Raw genomic sequence first — 22,778 nt, 5'->3', positions numbered from 1 at the left:
CCTTCCTTCTTTCTTTCTTTCTTTCTTTCTCTCTATCTCTCTCTCTCTTTCTTTTTTTCCTTTTCTTTCCTTTCTTTCATTTTTTTGAGAGTTGCCCAGGCTGGAGTGCAGTGGCATGATCTTGGCTCACTGCAACCTCTGCCACCTGGGCTCAAACCATCCTATCACCTCAGCCTCCCAAGTAGCTGGGACTACAGGCATGCGCCACCACATCCAGCTAATTTTTGTATTTTTTTGTAGAGATGGGGTTTCGCCATGTTGCCCAGGCTGGTCTTGAACTCATGGGCTCAAGTGATCTGCCCACCTCAGCCTCCCAAAGTGCCAGGATTATAGGTGTGAGTCACGGCACCCGTCCTACCTATAATTTTTAAACAAAAGGCAGAAACTAGCCAGGCAAAGATAGTAGAGACAAGATAGTAACAGATTTCACCCTACAATTTTTTTTTTTTATCCTAGCTCAGCTGGTCATTTGCCATATGAACTAGAGAAATCCCTTTCTTAGTTTTTCCACGTTAAGTGGATATCATAGTATGAGCTTATTTTACCAAAGAGAAAAAATAATAATAATTAAAACGTAGTGCCGGCTGTGGTGGCTCAAGCCTGTAATCCCAGCACTTTGGGAGGCCAAGGCAGGCAGATCACCTGAGGTTAAGAGTTCGAGACCAGCTTGACCAACATGGAGAAACCCCGTCTCTACTAAAAAATATACAAAATTAGCTGAGCATGGTGGTACATGCCTATAATCCCAGCTACTCGGGAGGCTGAGGCAGGAGAATTACTTGAACCCGGGAGGTGTAGGTTGCAGTAAGCCGAGATTGCGCCATTGCACTCCAGCCTGGGCAACAAGAGTGAAACTCCATCTCAAAACAAAAAACAAAAACGTAGTATAAGAACCCTTATTGTTTTTCAGATTTAAAAGAAGTGTTTTCTAATGTTGAATTAACATTAATTCAGATTATTCCCATATTCTCCATTATGAAAGTAAATCAATATTGTTCTTTCTCTTCCTCTGCATTTTCACTCCTTCCCCTTCTTGCTCTCCTCTTGCTTCTCCTGCCCTCCTCTTTCCTCCCTCTTCTGCCCTTCCCTTCTTCCCTTCATAAACAACTTTAATCCAAAAGCCTAATGGTAAGCAAGGTAGATGTCTTCATGACAGGAGTGGTTGTGGGGACGAGTGGTGCTTAAAATCAGGTGCTGGAGTCTAAGCAGGGGAGAAGCGACCAGGCAGGGGTGGGTAAAGAGAGCAGCCATGTGGAGGGGAAGCTGGTGTGCAGGGCTGGATCCCAAGTGCTGTGAGGAGACATCCATTTGCTGAAGAATAGGATAGTCAATAGTCGGAAAGTGTCTCCCCACCAAATAATTAGTAAGTACCCGTCCTCCGCCACCTTAATCAATTGAACCAAATTACTATCCCCAGTAATGGGACAAATATAAATCACGTGCCACCGGATGGGATGCAGTGAGAACACAGTGCCTTGGTGCCTTGGTGCCTTGGTGACAGTCCTGACAAAGATGCGTAAGCTGAGTCTCATCATGAGGATACATTAGTCAAGCCCACATTGAGGGATGTTCTAAAAAACAAGTGGCCATTAAGCTAGAAATGTCAAGATTGTGAAAGTCAGGAAAAGACTCTTCTAAATTGAAGGCAACTAAGGAGACATGATGACTGTATGCAATGCATGATTCCAGATTGGATTCTTCTGCTAAAAAGGACATTCTTGGGACGACTGAACGAGGCCTGAGTTTATGGTTGTAATGTGGTTATATAGGAGAATGCTTGTTGGAAACACACGCTAAAGAATGCAAAGGTGTGAGTTTCTATCTTTTTGAGAGAAAATAATAATAAAAAGAAAGAAAGAATACAAACATGATGGGCTAAACTGGCAACTAGCTTTCAAATGGTTCAGAAAAAGATAAGGTTCTTTGAACTGTACTTGCAACTTCTCTAAAGTTTGAGATTGTCTATATTAAAAAGATAACATCTACAATTGATATTAAAAATTAACAAATAGAGGCCAGGTGCGGTGGCTCACATCTGTAATTCCAGCCCTTTGGGAGGCCGAGGTGGATGGATCACCTGACGTCAGCAGTTCAAGACCAGCTTGGCCAACATGCTGAAACCCCATCTGTACTAAAAATACAAAAATTAGCTGGGTGTGGTGGCACAGGCCTGTAATCTCAGCCACTTGGGAGGCTGAGGCAGGAGAATCCCTTGAACCTGGGAGGCAGAGGTTGCAGTGAGATGAAATTGCGCCACTGCACTCCATTCAGCCTGGGTGACAGAGCAAGACTCCGTCACACACACGCACACATACACACAAAAGACTAGGAACTTGGAACCCCAAAATACCTTGCCCAAATGTCCCCAGATCCACTTCCAGAGCCTGCGTGGACCTCTTCCCTGGGCCTGTCCTCCCAAGGATGTACTGTACCCCCTGTGCACACCTCACTAGACCCAAGGGGGTGGCTGCTTGATTGTTGTGGAATGAGACTTAAACATGGGACCTGCAGAGTTCACATGAATGAGCATCAGAACTCTCCTGGTGTGGACAGAGCTGGGGCAGAGAGTGAAGGGGTCTGGAGGCTGGTGCTGGGGCCAGCTCGTCCCACACCACCACATTCTGGTGTGGGACTCTCAGGAACTTGAGAATTCTAAACCCAAATCCAGCCTTCTAGGTTATGAAGGCATATGTGTCAAGGGAAAGGGAAAGAATATATCTTTCTCTTATTTTATTTAACTGTTTCTTAGCTCGATTTGAAAATTTTAAATATTTAAACACATCTTTGTTCTTTTGTGCTCCTGCAAATGGTGGTTTGAAAATCCTCATGACGACCTTTGTTTTCTACCTTATTATCATGAAAAGAAACATTAGGAAAGTGTAATTTAAAAAGCCCACTTGACCTGTCTGTGCCTTTCGTTACAATTTTTTTTTTTTTTTTTTTTTTTGAGATGGAGCCTCGCTGTGTCGCCCAGGCTAGAGTGCGGTGGCACAATCTTGCCTCACTGCGACCTCCACCTCCCAGGTTCAAGCAACCCTCCTGCCTCTGCTCCCGAGTAGCTGGGATTATAGGTGCCCACCACCACACCCAGCTAATTTTTTGTATTTTCAGTAGAGCCGGGGTTTCACCATGTTTGTCCGGCTGGTCTCGAACTCTTGACCTCAAGTGATCCACCCACCTCAGCCTCCCAAAGTGCTGGGATTACAGGAGTGAGCCTCTGTGCCCCGCCTTTACAATATTTGTTATACTTCTCATAAGCATTTCATAAGTCAAGTTGGCATAGGAATAATTCGGCCATGGAAACAACCAGTATGTGCCAAGCAGTCACTTTAGAGAAGGTCAGTGACTGGAGATGGCACCACCTGGTTAAATGAGACATCACTCTCTTTCGCATTTAAGGATGGGCATGTCATTATCTCAACTCTATCCAGATTGATCAGAACTGCTGCGTGATCTACCAAGTGATTCACTTTGGTCTACAAAAACGAAGGTATCATGTTCAATTTACTGATGCTTCATATTTTCATGTCTTTTTTTTTTTTTTTTTTTTTTTGAGACAGGCTCTCCTTGAGTCACCCAGGCTGGAGTGCAGTGATGTGATCTCGGCTCACTGCAACCTTTGCCTCCCGAGTTCAAGCGATTCTCCTGCCTCAGCCTCCTGAATAGCTGGGATTACAGGTGCGTGCCACCACAGCCCAGCTAATTTTTGTATTTTTAGTAGAGATGGGGTTTCACCATGTTGCCCAGGCTGGTCTTGAACTCCTGACCTCAGGTGATCAGTCCGCCTCAGCCTCCCAAAGGGCTGAGATTACAGGTATGAGCCACCATGCTCGGCAGATGCTTGATATTTTCAAAATTTGGCCAAAATTTGTATTTTTGTGAAAAGTCTGAATTGAAAATAATCTGATTCTGTCTCTCCTTTCCTCCCTGCTTTCTTTTTCTCCTGTCTTCCCTCCTTCCATCTTCCATTTATTTGCTCCACAAAAAGAAAGCTATTGGGAATTTCTTCTGTCTTGGAACGTAAACAGACTTTTTAGGAAGAAAGCAAATTAGTTTATAGACCCAGAGTCCAGGACTTTTGCTTTTTTCTTTCTTGCTTTTGTTTTTAAAAAATGTTTTATGGGCTGGGTGCGGTGGCTCACACCTATAATCCCAGCAGTTTGGGAGGCCGAGGCGGGAGGATCACGAGATCAAGAGATCGAGACCATCCTGGCCAGTGTGGTGAAACCTCATCTCTACTAAAAATAAAAAAATAGCTGGGCATGGTGGTGTGTGCCTGTAGTCCCAGGTACTCGAGAGGCTGAGACAGGAGAATCGCTTGAACCTGGGAGGCAGAGGTTGCAGTGAGCCGAGATCACGCCACTGCACTCCATCCTGGGCAACAAAAGCAAGACTCTATCTCAAAAAAAAAAAAAAAAAAAAAAAAAAAAAAGTTTTATGTATTTAGAGATGGGGTCTCTCTATGTTGCCCAGGCTGGTCTTGAATTCCTGTGCTCAAGTGATCCTCCTGCCTCAGTCCTTCAAAGTGCTGGTATTATAGGTGTGACCTACCATGCCTGGCCAGGACTTTTGCTTTCTTCCCATTTCTTTTTTTGTTTTGGTTTGGTTTGTTTTGCTTTTTTGAGATGGAGTTTACTCATCGCCTAGGCTGGGGTGCAATGGCACGATCTCACTGTAACCTCTGCCTCCTGGGTTCAAGTGATTCTCGTACCTCAGCCTCCCGAGTAGCTGGGGTTACAGGCACATGCCACCACGCCCAAAAAAAGAATTTTTTTTGTATTTTTAGTAGAGACAGGGTTTCACCATGTTGTCCAGGCTGGTCTTGAACTCCTGACCTCAGGCCTTTTCTTCCCTGCCTTTTCTTCCCGTTTCTAAGAGGGTCCCACCACGTGCTCTTAAGCAAGTTCTGTAGCTTCTTCATGACTCTTTTTTTCTCAATCATTTACCACACAGAGCTGACACTTCTCTTACTATCCAAAGGAAATGGCTATCTGCATAAACTGAATAACGAAGGAAAAGTACAAAATGTCATGTGAATATGTTTTATTCATGAGAAACAGTATGAAAGCTGTGTACAGTGAAGAAAGAACTATTGGTCACAGAGGGTATTTTTTTCCAGCCACACCCACATACTGACAACAATCTCAGCCAGTTGTGCCCTATCTGATTACAAAGAGGTAACACAAAAAATTCTGGCTGCGCAGAGTCCTACTTCATATAAAAGGGACAATTTTGGAGGCAAAACTCATGGGTAGCAGAGCTCGAGGACAGTCACAAAGACAAGGGTCACTTCCAGTTCTAAGATTCCAGGATTTTAGTTTTTTGAGTTTGGGAGAAAGGATGCTCAGCTGAGCAGGAGAAGCATCCTGCCTTCATCAGTTAGTGTTAAAATTGTGGCACAGCTCAGTCTGCCTGAGGTTTATTTTGATACCTTATCTTCATCTGGGTTTAAATCAGTTGTGGTCACATAGATTGCAAATATAGGATTTTTAGGCCGGACGCAGTGGCTCACATCTGTAATCCCAACACTTTGAGAGGTTGAGGCGGACGGATCACTTGAGGTCAGGAGTTTGAGACCAGCCTGGCCAACATAGTGAAACCCTGTCTCTACTAAAAATACAAACATAAACCTGGCATGGTGGCAGGCGCCTGTAATCCCAGCTACTCAGGAGGCTGAGGCATGAGAGTCACTTGAACCCAGGAGGCGGAGGTTGCAGTAAGCCGAGGTTGCACCACTGCACTCCAGCCTGGGCGACAGAGCGAGATGGTCTGAAAAAAAACAAGTATAGGATTTTTTAAAGTGCATTAGCTTTGTTTGGATGAATACAAAAGGTTGGAAAGTATGCCTTTTACTGACTTCACAAAAAGCTTGACCAATATATTTTCCTTTTATTGAATTATTCATTTAATTACCAGGCTGGGGATAAAGAAATAGAGATTTCTTTTTTATTATTATTATTATACTTTAAGTTCTAGGGTACATGTGCATAACATGCAGGTTTGTTACATATGTATACATGTGCCATGATGGTGTGCTGCACCCATTAACTCATCATTTACATTAGGTATTTCTCCTAATGCTACCCCTCCACCCTCCCCCCACCCCACAACAGGCCCGGGTGTGTGATGTTCCCTTTCCTGTGTCCATGTGTTCTCATTGTTCAATTCCCACCTATGAGTGAGAACATGTGGTGTTTGGTTTTTTGTCCTTGCAATAGTTTGCTGAGAATAATGGTTTCCAGCTTCATCCATGTCCCTACAAAGGACATGAACTCATGATTTTTTATGGCTGCATAATATTCCATGGTGTATATGTGCCACATTTTCTTAGTCCAATCTATCATTGTTGGACATTTGGGTTGGTTCCAAGTCTTTGCTATTGTGAATAGTGCTGCAATAAACATACGTGTGCATGTGTCTTTATAGCAGCATGATTTATAATCCTTTGGGTATATACCCAGTAATGGGATGGCTGAGTCAAATGGTATTTCTAGTTCTAGATCCCTGAGGAATTGCCACACTGACTTCCACAATGGTTGAACTCGTTTACAGTCCCACCAACAGTGTAGAAGTGTTCCTATTTCTCCACATCCTCTCCAGCACCTGTTGTTTCCTGACTTTTTAATGATCACCATTCTAACTGGTGTGAGATGGTATCTCATTGTGGTTTTGATTTGCATTTCTCTGATGGCCAGTGATGATGAGCATTTTGTCATGTGTCTTTTGGCTGTGTAAATGTCTTCTTTTCAGAAGTGTCTGTTCATATCCTTCGCCCACTTGTTGATGGGGTTTTTTGTTTTTTTCTTGTAAGTTTGTTTGAGTTCATTGTAGATTCTGGATATTAGCCCTTTGTCACATAAGTAGATTGCAAAAATTTTCTCCCATTCTGTAGGTTGCCTGTTCACTCTGATGGTAGTTTCTTTTGGTGTGCAGAAGCTCTTTAGTTTAATTAGATCCCATTTGTCAATTTTGCCTTTTGTTGCCATTGCTTTTGGTGTTTTAGACATGAAGTCCTCGCCCATGCCTTTGTCCTAAATAGTGTTGCCTAGGTTTTCTTCTAGGGTTTTTATGGTTTTAGGTCTAACATTTAAGTCTTTAATCCATCTTCAATTAATTTTTGTATAAGATGTAAGGAAGGGATCCAGTTTCAGCTTTCTCCATATGGCTAGCCAGTTTTCCCAGCACCACTTATTAAATAGGGAATCCTTTCCCCATTTCTTGTTTTTGTCAGGTTTGTCAAAGATCACATGGTTGTAGATATGTGGCATTATTGCTGAGGGCTCTGTTCTGTTCCATTGATCTATATCTCTGTTTTGGTACCAGTGCCATGCTGTTTTGGTTACTGTAGACTTGTAGTATAGTTTGAAGTCAGGTAGCATGATGCCTCCAGCTTTGTGCTTTTGGCTTAGGATTGACTTGGTAATCCGGCCCCTTTTTTGGTTCCATATGAACTTTAAAGTAGTTTTTTCCAATTCTGTGAAGAAAGTCATGGTAGCTTGATGGGGATGGCATTGAATCTATAAATTACCTTGGGCAGTATGACCATTTTCACAATATTGATTCTTCCTACTCATGAGCATGGAATTTTCTTCCATTTGTTTGTATCCTCTTTTATGTCATTGAGCAGTGGTTTGTAGTTCTCCTTGAAGAGGTCCTTCATTTCCCTTGTAAGTTGGGTTCCTAGGTATTTTATTCTCTTTGAAGCAATTGTGAATGGGAGTTCACTCATGATTTGGCTCTCTGTTTGTCTGTTATTGGTGTATAGGAATGCTTGTGATTTTCGCACATTGATTTTGTATCCTGAGACTTTGCTGAAGTTGCCTATCAGCTTAAGGAGATTTTGGGCTGAGACAATGGGGTTTTCTAGATATACAATCATGTCATCTGCAAACAGGGCCAATTTGACTTCCTCTTTTCCTAATTGAATACCTTTATTTCCTTCTCCTGCCTGATTGCCCTGGCCAGAACTTCCAACACTATGTTGAATAGGGGTGTTGAGAGAGGGCATCCCTGTCTTGTGCCAGTTTTCAAAAGGAATGCTTCCAGTTTTTCTCCATTCAGTATGATATTGGCTGTGGGTTTGTCATAGATAGCTCTTATTATTTTGAGATATGTCCCATCAATACCTAATTTATTGAGAGTTTTTAGCATGAAGGGCTGTTGAATTTTGTCAAAGGTCTTTTCTGCATCTATTGAGATAATCATGTAGTTTTTGTTGTTGGTTCTGTTTATATGATGGATTATATTTATTGATTTGCGTATCTTGAACCAGCCTTGCATCCCAGCGATGAAGCCCACTTGATCATGGTGGATAAGCTTTTTGATGTGCTGCTGGATTTGGTTTGCCAGTATTTTGTTGAGGATTTTTGCATCGATGTTCATCAGGGATATTGGTCTAAAATTCTCTTTTTTTGTTGTGTCTCTACCAGGCTTTGGTATCAGGATGATGCTGTCCTCATAAAATGAGTTAGGGAGGATGCCCTCTTTTTCTATTGATTGGAATAGTTTCAGAAGGAATGGTACCAGCTCCTCCTTGTATCTCTGGTAGAATTTGGCTGTGAATCCATCTGGTCCTGGACTTTTTTTGGTTGGTAAGCTATTAATTATTGCCTCAATTTCAGAGCCTGTTATTGGTCTATTCAGAGATTCCACTTCTTCCTGGTTTAGTCTTGGGAGGGTGTATGTGTCAAGGAATTTATCCATTTCTTCTAGATTTTCTAGTTTATTTGCATAGAGGTGTTTATAGTATTCTCTGATGGTAGTTTGTATTTCTGTGGGATCAGTAGTGATATCCCCTCTATCATTTTTTATTGTGTCTATTTGATTCTTCTCTCTTTTCTTCTTTATTAGTCTTGCTAGTGGTCTATCAATTTTGTTGATCTTTTCAAAAAACCAGCTCCTGGATTCATTGATTTTTTGAAGGGTTTTTTGTGTCTCTATTTCCTTCAGTTCTGCTCTGATCTTAGTTATTTCTTGCCTTCTGCCAGCTTTTGAATGTGTTTGCTCTTGCTTCTCTAGTTCTTTTAATTGTGATGTTAGGGTGTCAATTTTAGATCTTTCCTGCTTTCTCTTGTGGGCATTTAGCGCTATAAATTTCCGTCTACACACTGCTTTGAATGTGTCCCAGAGATTCTGGTATGTTGTGTCTTTGTTCTCATTGGTTTCAAAGAACATCTTTATTTCTGCCTTCATTTTGTTATATACCCAGTAGTCATTCAGGAGCAGGTTGTTCAGTTTCCATGTAGTTGAGTGGTTTTGAGTGAGTTTCTTAATCCTGAGTTCTAGTTTGATTGCACTGTGGTCTGAGAGACAGTTTGTTATAATTTCTGTTCTTTTACATTTGCTGAGGAGTGCTTTACTTCCAACTATGTGGTCAGTTTTGGAATAGGTGTGGTGTGGTGCTGAAAAGAATGTATATTCTGTTGATTTGGGGTGGAGAGTTCTGTAGATGTCTATTAGGTATGCTTGGTGCAGAGCTGAGTTCAATTCCTGGGTATCCTTGTTAACTTTCTGTCTCGTTGATCTGTCTAATGTTGACAGTGGGGTGTTAAAGTCTCCCATTATTATTGTGTGGGAGTCTAAGTCTCTTTGTAGGTCTCTAAGGACTTGCTTTATGAATCTGGGTGCTCCTGTGTTGGGTGCATATATATTTAGGATAGTTAGCTCTTCTTGTTGAATTGATCCCTTTACCATTATGTAATGGCCTTCTTTGTCTCTTTTGATCTTTGTTGGTTTAAAGTCTGCTTTGTCAGAGACTGGGATTGCAACCCCTGCCTTTTTTTGTTTTCCATTTGCTTGGTAGATCTTCCTCCATCCCTTTATTTTGAGCCTATGTGTGTCTCTGCACGTGAGATGGGTTTCCTGAATACAGCACACTGATGGGTCTTGACTCTTTATTCAATTTGCCAGTCTGAGTCTTTTAATTGGAGCATTTAGCCCATTTATGTTTAAGGTTAATATTGTTATGTGTGAATTTGATCCTGTCATTATGATGTTAGCTGGTTATTTTGCTCGTTAGTTGATGCAGTTTCTTCCTAGCCTCAATGGTCTTTACCATTTGACATGTTTTTGCAGTGGCTGGTACCGGTTGTTCCTTTCCATGTTTAGTGCTTCATTCAGGAGCTCTTTTAGGGCAGGCCTGGTGGTGACAAAACCTCTCAGCATTTGCTTGTCTGTAAAGGATTTTATTTCTCCTTCACTTATGAAGCTTAGTTTGGCTGGATATGAAATTCTGGGTTGAAAATTCTTTTCTTTAAGAATGTTGAATATTGGCCCCCACTGTCTTCTGGCTTGTAGAGTTTCTGCCAAGAGATCAGCTGTTAGTCTGATGGGCTTCCCTTTGTGGGTAACCCGACCTTTCTCTCTGGCTGCCTTTAACATTTTTTCCTTCATTTCAACTTTGGTGAATCTGACAATTATGTGTCTTGGAGTTGCTCTTCTCAAGGAGTATCTTTGTGGTGTTCTCTGTATTTCCTTAATTTGAATGTTGGCCTGCCTTGCTAGATTGGGGAAGTTCTCCTGGATAATATCCTGCAGAGTGTTTTCCAACTTGGTTCCATTCTCCCCATCACTTTCAGGTACACCAGTCAGATGTAGATTTGGTCTTTTCACATAGTCCCATATTTCTTGGAGGCTTTGTTCATTTCTTTTTATTCTTTTTTCTCTAAACTTCTCTTTTCACTTCATTTCATTCATTTGATCTTCCATCACTGATACCCTTTCTTCCAGTTGATCGAATCGGCTACTGAGACTTGTGCATTCGTCAGGTAGTTCTTGTGCCGTGGTTTTCAGCTCCATCAGGTCCTTTAGGGACTTCTCTGCATTGGTTATTCTAGTTAGCCATTCATCTAATTTTTTTTCAAGGTTTTTAACTTCTTTGCCATGGGTTCGAACTTCCTCCTTTAGCTCGGACTAGTTTGATCATCTGAAGCCTTCTTCTCTCAACTCGTCAAAGTCATTCTCCATCCAGCTTTGTTCTGCTGCTGGTGAGGAGCTGCATTCCTTTGGAGAAGGAGAGGCACTCTGATTTTTAGAGTTTCCAGTTTTTCTGCTCTGTTTTTTCCCCATCTTTGTGATTTTATCTACCTTTGGTCTTTGATGATGGTGACGTACAGATGGGGTTTTGGTGTGGATGTCCTATCTGTTTGTTAGTTTTCCTTCTAACAGTCAGGACCCTCAGCTGCAGGTCTGTTGGAGTTTGCTGGCGGTCCACTCCAGACCCTGTTTGCCTGGGTATCAGCAGCAGAAGCTGCAGAACAGCAGATATTGGTGAACAGCAAATGTTGCTGCCTGATTGTTCCTGTGGAAGTTTTGTCTCAGAGGAGTACCTGGCCGTGTGAGGTGTCAGTCTGCCCCTACTGGGGGTTGCCTCCCAGTTAGGCTACTTGTGGGTCAGGGACCCACTTGAGGAGGCAGTCTGTCCATTCTCAGATCTCAAGCTGCGTGCTGGGAGAACCACTACTCTCTTCAAAGCTGTCAGATAGGGACATTTAAGTCTGCAGAGGTTTCAGCTGTCTTTGTTTGGCTATGCCCTGCCCCCAGAGGTGGAGTCTACAGAGGCAGGCAGGCCTCCTTGAGCTGGGGTGGGCTCCACCCAGTTCGAGCTTCCCGGCTGCTTTGTTTACCTACTCAAGCCTTAGCAATGGTGGGCGCCCTGCCCCCAGCCTCGCTGCCGCCTTGCAGTTTGATCTTAGACTACTGTGCCACCAATGAGCGAGGCTCCATGGGCGTAGAATCCTCTGAGCCAGGTGCGGGATATAATCTCCTGGTGTGCCATCTGCAAAGACCATTGGAAAAGTGCAGTATTAGGGTGGGTGTGACCCGATTTTCCAGATGCCATCTGTCACCCCTTTCTTTGACTAGGAAAGGGAATTCCCTGACCCCTTGTGCTTCCTGGGTGAGGCAATGCCTTGCCCTGCTTCGGCTCATGCTCGGTGCACTGCACCCACTGTCCTGCACCCACTGTCCAACACTCCCCAGTGAGATGAATCCGGTACCTCAGTTGGAAATGCAGAAATCACCCGTCTTCTGCATTGCTCATGCTGGGAGCTGTAGACTGGAGCTGTTCGTATTTGGCCATCTTGGCTCCACCCTTTTTTTTTTTTTTTTTTGAGATGGAGTTTCACTCCTGTTGCCCAGGCTGGAGTGCAATGGTGCAATCTCAGCTCACTGCAACCTCTGCCTCCCAGGTTCAAGTGATTCTCCAGCCTCAGCCTCCTGAGTAACTGGGATTACAGGCACCTGCCACCATGCCTGGCTAATTTTTGTATTTTTAGTAGAGACGGGGTTTCACCATGTTGGTCAGGATGGTCTCAAACTCCTGACCTAAGATGATCCACCCACCTTGGCCTCCCAAAGTACTGGGATTACAGCTGTGAGCCACCGCACCCAGCCAGAAATAGATTTCTGAAGCCAAAGATAATTGAAGGCAAGCGCTTGAGTGTTACACCAAGAACAGGACTATGAGGGGTCTGGTGTCTATTTCTTCCCAAACAGAGGGTGGAGTGGGATGAAGGCACAGAGCTCTGACAGAGAAGTTTCTGTCTCACAAAATGAAAAGGAAGAGCTACTGGCGGGAACAGAGGCAGATGCCATTTAGTCTTCTATAAGCTGTCACTCTGCCCCTGCCCCTGGCCTGCACCAGCCTGTCACTACTGAGTCTCAGAGCCTACACCTGGCTACCTGGCTGGGGAGACTCACTATCCTCCTTATCCCACCCGACATCTTTATAAAGTCCCTCATTGAATAAAGTGTCCATGAATGGGTTCGCTTTCTTCATAGAATTCCAGTAACTGAGGAAGGTATCATCCTCATCTTGAAGTTTGGAAACACATTCATAGATAGTGTATAGTGGTCCTCAACCTGAGAGTAAAATGAGTAAATTCCTGTGCATTTCCTCCTGACCCTTGTGGTAATTAAATCCTTGCAAAAAGAGCTTTTCTGTGAAATGTTTAAGGAAAATTTTTTAAATTGCAGTTGTGGCCGGGTGCAGTGGTTCACACCTGTAATCCCAGCACTTTGGGAGGCTGAGGTGGGCTAATCACTTGAGGCTGGGAGTTCAAGACCAGCCTGGCCAACATGGTGAAACCCCATCTCTACTAAAAATACAAAAACTAGCCGGGTGTGGTGGCGGGCACCTGCAATCCCAGCTACTCACGAAGCTGAAGCAGGAGAATTGCTTCAATCCGAAAGGCAGAGGTTGCAGTAAGCTGAGATCACTCCACTACACTCCAGCCTGGGCGACAGAGCGAGACTCTGTCTCAAAAATAAATAAATAAATAATTGCAGTTATTATTGCAGAGTATTCATTAAGAGAATCTTTTTTCCCCTAGAATCCTTCATCTGAATCCCAAGGCTAGATGAAAATGGAATTTCTCTCCTGAAGGAAATCAAAAGATTGTTACTAGGATACGCAAATACTTGTCTCTTTTTTCCTTAATGAGAGATCACTATTTGCTATTGCACCTCTTTGTGAGGGCTTCTCAGGTACACCTGTTAGATTTTTAGTCCAAACCCAGCTTCCACAGATGAGATATGTTTAGGTCACTGGTGTGACCAGGTGGCAACAAAGAATCTAAGGGATGTCCTTGGTGTCTGGTCTCTTTGCCAACTTTAAATCTGGGAAGGTTGCAGGCTAGCTTTAAACACAAGGGATTGGCCGGGCATGGTGGCCCACGCCTGTAATCCTAGCACTTTGGAAGGCCAAGGTGGGTGAATCTCTTGAGGTTAGGAGTTTGAGACTAGCCTGGCCAATGTGGCAAAACCCTGTCTCTACTAAAAATACAAAAAAATTAGCCAGGCATGGTGGTGCATGTCTATAATCTCAGATACTCTGGAGGCTGAGGCAGGAGAATCACTTGAACCTGGGTGGCAGAGATTGGAGTGAGCCCAGATCACGCCACTGCACTCCAGTCTGGGCAACAGAGCGAGACTCTGTCACAAAAAAGAAAGAAAGAAAGAAAATATTTTCACCTAACTTTACATAGCTTTCTGATATAGATAATGTCATTAAGTAGATATGTATAAAAGTCTATGAAAAAAACCCTGTTTCCTTCAGGCCTGGAGCAGAATCCAACTCCATTTCAGCATAGGGTGGGAGCTCAGTTTAGAAAATTGTCTGACATGTAGCAGGCATTCAATAAAAAGTATTAATTAAATTGCTGTGTCAACTGCTAACTCCCTGGATCAGCTTCTGTGCTCTCAACCGTACTCCCAAAGTCTAAGTAAAGCCTATGACACTTTTCCTGTAACTCTGATAAGTAACTTGAGCTCATTTACTAAAATCTTTTTTAAAATTAAGACATTGTTTATGTTAAAAAGCTCAAAACAGGTCAGGTACAGTGGCTCACACCTGTAATCCCAGCACTTAGGGAGGCCAAGGCATGAGGATTGCTTGAGCCCAGGAGTTCAAGACCAGTCTGGGCAACACAGGGATATCCCATCTCTACAGAAAAAAAATTTTTTTAATTAGCCTGGCAAACTGGCATGCAGCCCAGCTTTTTGGGAAGCTGAGCCAGGAGGATGGAGAGGATCACTTGAGCCCGGGAGGTCGAGACTGCAGTGAGCCATGGTCACGCACTCTAGCCCAGGCAACAGAGTAAGCAGAGTAAGACCCTGCCTCAAAAAATAAAGCTCAAATCAGATAGCATTTTATTAACCTCTGCTGTTAGAAAGGAGAAGACTCATTATAGAAGGAGTGTATGAACTACCGGCTTCCAAGTCCTCAATTGCTTCCTACCTCTTTTCTCTATATACCAGATAAATATGCAATATTTTACCTTCTGCTGATGATAGAGTGCTAATTAATTAATGTTGGCAAGATCTTTTAAAATGGGAATGTAGAGTCTGTTAAAGAAGCAGGAAACAGAAATACTAGAGCAAGCCCTCAAGATTGACTAAATTGTGTGTGTGTGTGTATGTGTATTTGTGTGTGTGTGATGGAGTCTCACTCTGTGGCCCAGGCTGGAATGCAGTGGCGCGATCTGGGCTCACTGCAAACCTCTGCCTCCTGGGTTTAAGCGATTCTCCTGCCTTAGCCTCCCCCGTAGCTTGGACTACAGGTGCATGCCATCACGCCCAGCTAATTTTTGTATTTTTATTAGAGACGGGGTTTCTCTATGTTGGCCAGGCTGGTCTTGAACTCCTGACCTTAAGTAATATGCCCGCCTTGGCTTCCCAAAGTGCTGGGATTACAAGCATGAGCCAACACGCCAGGCCTATTGGCTAGATTTTATAATGTTACATAACATGTTTTCTTGTGCCAAATGAATAGCGTAGATGACTTTTAAAAGAGTTGTTTTCTTAAAGTCTTCCTGTTACATTGGCAATAGTAAATAGCAGCCCAAATTAGCAATTGCTTAAAATGTTTGAAGGGTCAAGCATCTGGGAGAATGGGAACCAATGATGTAGCCCTCCCTTGTTTGTTTTCATCTTTCATTCTACAAGTAATTACTGAATGAATACACACTGTGTGTCATCAGTATTCTAAGCTGTATGGGAGATATTGTTTCTATTTTTATTTTTTGAGATGGAGTCTCACTCTGTTGCCCAGGCTGGAGTGCAGTGGCATGACCTAGGCTCACTGCAACTTCTGCCTCATGAGTTCAAGTGATTCTCCCGCCTCAGCTTCCTGAGTAGCTGGGATTACAGGCGCACACCACCACGCCCAGCCAATTTTTGTGTTTTTAGTAGAGACGGGGTTTCACCATGTTGGCTAGGTTGGTCGCAAACTCCTGACTCAGGTGATCCGTCTGCCTCAGCCTCCCAAGTGCTGGGATTACAGGTATGAGCCAGTGCACCTGGCTTATTGTTTTGTTTTAATTTAATTTTTAGAGACAGAGTCTTGGTCTATTGCCCAGGCTGGAGTGCAGCACTGTGGTCATAGCTTACTGCATCCTTGAGCCCTTGGGCTCAAGCGATCCTCCTGCCTCAACCTCCTGAATAGCTAGGACTACAGCTGCACACCACCACATCTGGCTAATTTTTAAATTTTTTGTCGAGATGGGTATCTCATTATGTTTCCCAGGCTGGTCTCTGACCCCTGGCCTCAAGTGATCCTCCCACCTCAGTCTCCCAAAGTGCTGGGATTATAGGTGTGAGCCACCATGCCTGGCCTTTATGGGAGATATACAGGCATATAAGAGGGCAACATCTTCCATTAAGGTTATAATTTAGTAGAGGAAGTAAGATATGCATGTATAAATATCCAGGATATTATGTAAGACAGGATATAAGAAAAGTGCAAAGTACTTTCCTGGAGTGATTGGGACAGTATGTAGGGAGCCAGCCTTTGAGCTGGCACGAATAGGGCAAAAGCAGAGGGAAGGATCATCCAGGCAGAGGTAACTATATGGGGGAAAACATGGTCAAACTTCCTCCTCTGTGAAGTCTTCTCTGACCCTCTCCCCTTTTTCCTTAGCTGTTCCAAATGGAGATAGATTCCTTCTGCCTTCTTGCTTTCTGTAGTTGGTAAGCACCTTCATTGGAACAGTTATTAATTTATCATAACTGTTGTTTGCCTGTCACTCCAAGAAATTATAAACTCCTTTAGGGCAAGAACTGTGTGCTTTCATCTTTGTTTTCCTAGCACTTAGCAGGGCTTCTGACGTGTATAGCTACTCAATAAATACTTGAGGGAGTAGGGGAATCAATTATAGAATGTTCAAGGGGGAGCAAGTACTACAATATGGCTGGAATCAAAGATTCATGCGGAAAAGGAATTAAAGCTACAAAAGTAGGTTGGAAAGTAGGTCTGATAATATCAAGTGTTGGTGAAGAAGTGGAGGAGTAGAAACTCATACACTGCTGATGAGACTGTTAAGTTGGCACAACCATTTTGGAGAACTATTTATCAGTATCTAATAAAGTCTAATGCTCATATCCTGTGGCCCAGAAATTTCAATTCTGGGTAGACTCTTGCACATGTATACAAAGGAGACAGATACAAAATATTTATAGCAAAAAGCTAGAAATAAATTCAATGTCCATGAACAGAACAGATGAATAACTAGAGATACATATATCAATGTGGGTAAATATATAAGTATAATATTGACTGAAGGAAAAAAAACCCAAGACTGCAGGAGAATCCCTCTTTTTCTTTTTTTTTTTTTTTTTTTTGAGATGGAGTCTGGCTTTGTTACCCAGGCTGGAGTGCAGTGGTGCGATCTCGGCTCACTGAAACCCCCGCCTCCCAGGTTCAAGCAATTCTCTTGCCTCAGCTTCCTGAGTAGCTAGGACTACAGGCGCCCGCCACCACGCCTGGCTAATTTTTGTATTTTTAGTAGAGACAGGTTTTCACCATGTTAGCCAGGCTGGACTGGAACTCCTGACCTCAGGTGATCTAACTGCCTTGGCTTCCCAAAGTGCTGGGATTACAGGCGTGAGCCACCACACCCAGCCCCTCTTATCTTTGTATAAAGGTTAAAATACTGGCAAACAGTACTATGTATTATTTAGGAATTATATATATATTATATATTTATGTATTTATAAAGATACAAATATAAAGGCCAGGCCCATTGGCTCACGCCTGTAATCTCAACACTTTGGGAGGCTGAGGCAGGCGGATCACTTGAGGTCAAGAATTTGAGACCAGCCTGGCCAAACATGGTGAAACCCCATCTCTACCAAAAAATACAAAAATTAGCCAGGTGCGGTGGCATGCACCTGTAGTCTCAGCTACTTGGGAGGCTGAGGCATGACAATTACTTGAACTTGGGAGGCAGAGGTTGTAGTGAGCTGAGATAGTACCACTGCACTTCAGACTGGGCCACAGAGTGAGACAGTGTCTCAAAAAAATAAATAAAAAGATATACGTGTGTATGTAAAGAAATGCCTGGCCGGGCATGGTGGCTCACGCCTGTAATCCCAGCACTTTGGGAGGCTGAGGCAGGGGGATCACCTGAGGTCAGGAGTTTGAGACCAGTCTGGCCAACATGGTGAAACCCTGTCTCTACTAAAAATACAAAAATTAGCCAGGTGTGGTGGTGGGCACCTGTAATCCCAGCTACTCGGGAGGCTGAGGCAGGAGAATTGCTTGAACCCAGGAGGCAGAGGTTGCAGTGAGTAGAGATCGTGCCACTGCACTCCAGCCTGGGTGACAGAGCAAGATCCCATATCAAAAAAAAAAAAAGAAAAAAGAAATACCTGGGCAAGATGAATACCAAATTTAGGACAGTAGGGAAGGAGATGTAATCAGAGAAGTTTACATAAGGGCCTTGATTCTGTTAAACTGGGTGGAGGGTATATGGGTCTTTCGTATTATATACATAGTATGCAAAAATAATATTATTAACATAGAAGGTTCCAGGCTTGCACTTTCCCCTGACTCCCTCACCCAAATTAGTCTGGTAGTGAAGAGGCAAAAAGAGGGCAAGAGGCCCTTGGTCTGAATCTCTCAATCTATCAAACTGGAGAGAAGGCAATTCTTTAACAAGTGTCATAAATAAACTAGAAATAAAAAAATTAAATAAATGAATGAAAAAATATAAAAACTAAAGAAAAATTAAAAATATAAAAAGAAAGTAGATTCTATATATTCACAATTCACCTAGTACTCACATTAGACAAGTTAGAAGGACAAATTTAATTAAATTTGTTTGAAATCTATGAATAAGGGCTAAATGTAAGGGGCTTGGGCTTGGAGGTTTTGAGTTAGAATTATATTTGCTTTAAAATATCTTTGGGCCGGGCGCAGTGGCTCATGCCTGTAATCCCAGCACTTTGGAAGGCCGAGGCAAAAAGATCACCTGAGGTCAGGAGTTCGAGACCAGCCTGGCAAACATGGCAAAACCCCATCTCTACTAAAAATACAAAAATTAGCCACGCCTGGTGAAATGCGCCTATAATCCCAGCTACTCAGGAGGCTGAGGCAGAAGAATTGCTTGAACTCAGGAGATGGAGGTTGCAGTGAGCCAAGATCACGCCACTGCACTCTAGCCTGGGCAACAGAGCGAGACTCCGTTTCAAAAATAAATAAATAAATAAATAAAATAAAATGTCCTTGTAATTGAATGTATCAGTAGGCAAAATAAAAATCCATGGAGTTGAAGATACTCTTTGCCAGTTGTTGATATGGCAGGAAGGAATCAGGATTGTCCTCAGCCCGACTGGCCTCCTCCAGTCTGCCAAATGAATTTCTCCAACTGTTGTTTTTGTTTGTTTGTTTGTTTGTTTGAGACAAAGTCTTGCTCTGTTGCCCAGACTGGAGTGCAGTGGCACGATCTTGGCTCACTACAACTTCTGCCTCCCAGGTTCAAGCAATTCTCCTGTCTCAGCCTCCCGAGTAGCTGGGATTACAGGTGCATGCCACCACACCTGGTTAATTTTTTGTATTTTTGGTAGAGATGGGGTTTCATCATGTTGGCCAGGCTGGTCTCAAACTCTTGACCTTGTGATCCGCCCACCTTGGCCTCCCAAAGTGCCAGGATTACAGGCATAAGCCGCCGCGCCTGGCTTTTTTTTTTTTTTTTTTTGGGACAGGGTCTCACTCTGTCAACCAGGCTGCAGTGCAGTGGCGCGATCTCGGCTCACTGCAATCTCCACCTTCTGGGTTCAAGCGATTCTCCCACCTCAGCCTCCCGAGTAGCTGGGATTACAGGCATGTGCCACAATGCCCGGCTAAACTTTTTTTGTATTTTTAGTAGAGACACGGTTTCACCATTTTGGCCAGGCTGGTCTCGAACTCCTGGCCTCAAGTGATCCACCCACCTTGGCCTCCCAAAGTGCTGGGATTACAGGCATGAGCCACTGCACCCGGCCTCTCCAACTGTTTTAAAACATTTTTAGACCAGGCACTCTGGCTCACACTTATAATCCCAGCACTTTGGGAGACCAATGCAAGAGGATCGCTTGAAGCCAGCAGTTTGAGACCAGCCTGGGCAACAAAGTGAAACCCGACTCTACAAAAAATTTTAAAAATTATTATTTTAAAAAGAGGCTGGTTCCATTGTAGTGGGTTATCAGAACTTATTAACATTAGTGTCATTAAAGTGGTATACAAACCCTCACCGCTAAATTTGACTGGCTTTAAAAAAAAACATTTATAAAGATGTATAATGTTCAACAGATTCATCAATGCAACAAAATATTTACACTACATATAAAAAGACCGTTTAAAAGGCTGGGCGCGGTGGCTCACGCCTGTAATCCCAGCACTTTGAGAGGCCGAGGCGGGCGGATCACGAGGACAGGAGATCAAGACCATCCTGGCTAACATGGTGAAACCCCATCTCTACTAAAAATACAAAAAAAAATTAGCTGGGCATGGTGGTGGGCGCCTGTAGTCCCAGCCACTTGGGAGGCTGAGGCAGGAGAATGGTGTGAACCCGGGGGGCAGAGCTTGCAGTGAACCGAGATTGCACCACTGCACTCCAGCCTGGGCAACAGAGTGAGACTCCATCTCAAAAAAAATAAAAATTAAAATTAAAAAATAAAAAAAACATTTAAAGATGGGTGTGTGTGGTGGCTCATGCCTGTAATTCCAGCACTTTGGCAGGCCAAGGTGGGTGGATTGCTTGAGTCCAGAAGTTCAAGACCAACCTGGGCAACATGGCAAAACCCCATCTCTACTTAAAAAAAAAAATTCACCAGGTGTGGTGGCATGCGCCTGTAGTCCCAGCTACTCAGGGGGTTGAGGTGGGAAGATCACTTGAGCCCGGGAGGTGGAGGCTGCAGTGAGCCCTGATGGTGCCACTGCACTCCAGCCTGGATAACAGAGTGAGACCCTGTCTCAGAAACAAACAAACAAACAAACAAAAGTTATATATTTTTTCCTTCTTCTTTAAAAAAAAAAAAAATTTTTTTTTTTTTTAGATAGAGTCTTGCTCTATTGTCCAGGCTGGAATGCAATGGCACAATCTCGGCTCACTGCAACCTCCACCTCTCGGGGTCAAGCGATTCTCCTGCCTCAGCCTCCCAGGTAGCTGGGATTACAGGTGCCTGCCAACACGTCCAGCTAATTTTTTATATTTTTTTTTAGTAGAAACGGGGTTTCACCATGTTGGCCAGGCTGGCCTTGAACTCCTGACCTCATGATCCGCCTGCCTCGGCCTCTCAAAGCACTGGGATTACAGGGGTGAGCCACGGCGCCTGGCCAGAAATATATGTATTTTAAAGAAAACTGAAAATAGAAACAAACAAACAAAAAATAATAGAAATATATATATTTACAGTTGGAGTTCCCTCAAATCTTTGCTCAAATTTTACTTCTTCAATGATACTTACTTTGATCCTTCTATTATTATTATTATTATTATTATTAAGACTCAGTTTCACTCTGTCACCCAGGCTGGAGTGCTGTGGCATGATCTCGGCTCACTGCAACCTCCACCTCCCAGGTTCCAGTGCTTCTCCTGCCTCAGCCTCCCGAGCAGCTGGGATTACAGGCACCTGCCACCATACCCAGCTAATTTTTGTATTACTAGTAGATACGGGTTTCGCCATGTTGGCCAGGCTGGTCTCGAACTGACCACAAATGATCTGCCTGCCTCAGCCTCCCAAAGTGCTGGGATTATAGACATGAGCCACTGCGCCCAGCCTGATCATTCTGTTAAATACTGCAGCCTACCACCTGCCCATTACTCCTGATTCCGCATTTCCTGCTGTACCATTTCTCTCTCTCTTTCTGTTTTTTTATAATAGAGATGGAGTCTTGCTATGTTACTCAGGCTGGTCCCTAACTCCTGGCCTCAAGCAGTCCTTCAACATCAGCCTCCCAAAATACTGAAATTACAGGCATGAGCCACAGCACTTGGCCCCACTTTTTTTCATAGTGCTTTTAAACCTTATCTGCTGGGCGCAGTGGCTCACGCCTGTAATCCCAGCACTTTGGGAGGCTGAGACAGGTGGATCACCTGAGGTCAGGAGTTTGGAACCAGCTTGGCCAACATGATGAGACCCTGTCTCAACTAAAAATACAAAAATTAGCTGGGTGTGGTGACGGCACCTGTAATCCCAGCTACTCAGGAGGCTAAGGCAGGAGAATTGCTTGAACCCACAAGGCAGAGGTTGCAGTGAGCTGAGGTCGCGCCACTGCTCTCCAGCCTGGGCAACTGAGCGAGACTCCGTCTCAGAAATAAATAAATAAATAAACCTTATCTATCTAATACTTACTATATAATCTACATATTGGGCCGTGCGCAGTGGCTCACGCCTTAATTCCAGCACTTTAGGAGGCTGAGGCAGGTGGATCACCTGAGGCCAGGAGTTCAAGGCCAGCCTGAGCAACATGGCAAAACCCCATCTCTATTAAAACTACAAAAATTAGCTGGGTGTGGTGGTGCATGCCTGTAGTCCCAGCTACTCAGGAGGCTGAGGCACAAGAATCACTTGAATCCCTTGAACCCGGGAGGCGGAGGTTGCAGTGAACCAAGATTGTACCACTGTACTCCACCCTGGGCGACAGAGAAAGACTCTGTTTCAAAAAAAATTTTTTTTTAATCTACATACTTAGATTTAATTTTTATAATCTGTTCCTCTGTTGTGCGTACACACACTAGAATGTAAACCCCACAAGTGTAAGGATATTCTATTCTGTTCCCTAATGTATCCAAATATCTGAATAGTACCTACCCTGATGAGGCACCCAGTAAATATGTGCAGGATAAATAGGTTCTGAGAGAGAGATTCAGGATAAAGAAGACATTTTGAACATATGCATTTGCTCCCTCCCCAAACTATAGTAAAATAACAGTAAAGGGTTTTTGAGAGGTATAATCCCACAAGGATAAAAGAATGGGGAAGAGACCACAATAAAATTTTGGAAGGTGGAAAACAGA

Source organism: Pan troglodytes, chromosome 8 (assembly GCF_028858775.2).
Source record: "Pan troglodytes isolate AG18354 chromosome 8, NHGRI_mPanTro3-v2.0_pri, whole genome shotgun sequence".
Classification (NCBI taxonomy): domain Eukaryota; kingdom Metazoa; phylum Chordata; class Mammalia; order Primates; family Hominidae; genus Pan; species Pan troglodytes.
Note: the sequence above shows the minus strand (reverse complement) of the source record.